The 2,401-nt window shown below is 52.1% G+C and overlaps 1 pseudogene; it reads right to left on the reverse strand.

The window, feature by feature from the left end:
* Positions 1-298: 298 nt before the first annotated feature.
* On the reverse strand, positions 299-1,423 carry LOC100991485 (metallophosphoesterase 1-like; annotated as a pseudogene).
* Between the last annotated feature and the right edge of the window lie 978 nt (positions 1,424-2,401).

Below are 2,401 nucleotides of genomic sequence, written 5' to 3' on the forward strand. Positions count from 1 at the left end.
TTCTATCTGGTCATTTCTGTAGCCAGCAAGAAAGAGAAAAAGAGCATGGAAGAACCACACTCTGTGTCTGTTGTTGTTGTTGTTGTTGTAGAGTAGCTGTTCCATTTTTATAGCATGAGAACAGTACAATCTACTACTTGTTCTGCAGTAACTCGTTTCAGTGATTGAGAATTTCTGTGATATGCAGAGAGACGGCCCATATTTGGTCTCATCATCCACTTGATTCTAACATGATCTCTGCCCAAAGCTCCATTTCTTGGGCTTTGATTTATTACTAAGTGCATATGTTGCTTGCTTTTCACCTTGTCTTATGCTTTCTGAGCAGGTTCAAACCTCAGAAAGAAAAGGTGAGGCTAAAAGCTCAAAGTGAGTAAGTGTCAGAACCACAAGGAAGCCCACCACTCCACAGTGGATGATCAAAACTACGTCCTCACGTGGTAGGTGGCACTTGGAGAGGGCGTAGTCTGTGGGTGTGGTGCTACCCATAATGAAACTGGGGTTGTTTCTCTTCCTCCAACTGAAAGATGAGAGGCTGAGCTCAGGGATTCGTCCCCCGTGGTGCACCTCGCAGGTGCTGTGCGTGTGGCCGCTGAGGACCAGGTGTGGCTGGAGTCAACACAGCAGCTTTTGCGATGCCTCCCGAGAAAGCACATCATAATTCTCCTTAATGGGGTGTTCTTTTCCTCCAGAGGAGCAACATCTTCCCCAGAACAGTTAGTCTCGCTTTACCAATACAGAGGATAACGCTCTTGGGAGCAATTCAGTCTGTAAGAAACTTCAGTGAGCTCTGCTTCTGCTTCTGCTTCAGAACAGATGCCACAGCTGTCCCCCTTCAGTGCCATGCTGTTGACCATCATGAAGTTAATCCTTTCCAAGAAAACAGGCTTTCAGAGATGAACACTTTCTCAAACCGTTCTACTTCGTATGTGTTCATCTCATAGTGGAAGCCAATGTCATGGTTTCCAGCAACTACCTTCAGCTGCACATGACTTGGGTGTCTGAACATTTTCCGAAACTGCTCCACATCATCCACCCAGGCCTCAGGGGTGCTCCACTTCCCTTCATCAAAGACATCCTCCAGGATGAAGATGACTTCCGGCTGCAGCAACCACAGAGCTTTCTGGAAGGCTCTCTCTACCTGCCATTCCCTTTGTAATTTGTCCAGCCAGTGACCTAGGAATTCCCTAAGCAAGTGGGTGTCAGCCAAAAACATGGCTTTGAGCACAGGCTCACACGTGGCCTGTTCACCAACATAGGATGCAGTTTTCACTTCAGGCCAATTACACCAAAAGATCACTAAGTAATAGATTAAAAATTCACAAAACAGAAGCACAGAAAAGACAATGAATTTCAACAGCAATCAACTCTTCCTCTTCAACGGATGAAAATTCTGTCTTCCAAACCTCAATCCACTCATAGCCATTTCTCAAGCAACTAAAAAATCCATCAAGGGTTCACCATGAGAAAACTGCAGAACCCTGGGTAGGGTGATGGCATTCAGATCTCAGGTGGGTACCTGTAATTTTTCAGGAAAATCACCGATTCACCTCACCTTTTAAAGAGAGAGAGATTGGTATGAAAGTAGTTAACTTCTGCTCCCCCAAATCAGAATAAGTTCGTAACTGCCATGCTTTCCCGCCCTGTGAACAATGCCAGGCAGGTGGTGAGAGGTGACAGTGTGCTGGCAGTCCTCACAGCCCTCACTCGCTCTCGGCGCCTCCTCTGCCTGGGCTCCCACTTTGGCGGCACTTGAGGAGCCCTTCAGCCCACCGCTGCACTGTGGGAGCCCCCTTCTGGGCTGGCCAAGGCCGGAGACCACTCCCTCAGCTTGCAGGGAGGTGTGGAGCTAGAGGCACGAGCGGGAACCGGGGCTGCGTGCGGCGCTTGTGGGCCAGCTGGAGTTCCGGGTGGGCGTGGGCTTGGCGGGCCCTGCACTCCGAGCAGCCGGCCGGGCAATGAGGGACTTAGCACCCGGGCCAGCGGCTGCGGAGGGTGTACTGGGTCTCCCAGCAGTGCCAGCCCACCGGTGCTGTGCTCGATTTCTCACCGGGCCTTAGCTGCCTTCCCGCGGGGCAGGGCTCGGGACCTGCAGCCCGCCTTGCCTGAGCCTCCCACCCCCTCCATGGACTCCTGTGTGGCCGGAGCCTCCCCAGCGAGTGCCACCCCCTGCTCCACGGCGCCCAGTCCCATCGACCATCCAAGGGCTGAGGAGTGCGAGCGCACAGCACGGGACTGGCAGGCAGCTCCACCTGCAGCCCCCGTGCAGAATCCACTGGGTGAAGCCAGCTGGGCTCCTGAGTCTGGTGGGGACGTGGAGAACCTTTATGTCTAGCTCAGGGATTGTAAATACACCAATCGGCACTCTGTATCTAGCTCAAGGTTTGTAAACACACCAATCAGC

The sequence above is a fragment of the Pan paniscus genome, chromosome 15 (genome assembly GCF_029289425.2).
Source record: "Pan paniscus chromosome 15, NHGRI_mPanPan1-v2.0_pri, whole genome shotgun sequence".
Taxonomy (NCBI): Eukaryota; Metazoa; Chordata; class Mammalia; order Primates; family Hominidae; genus Pan; species Pan paniscus.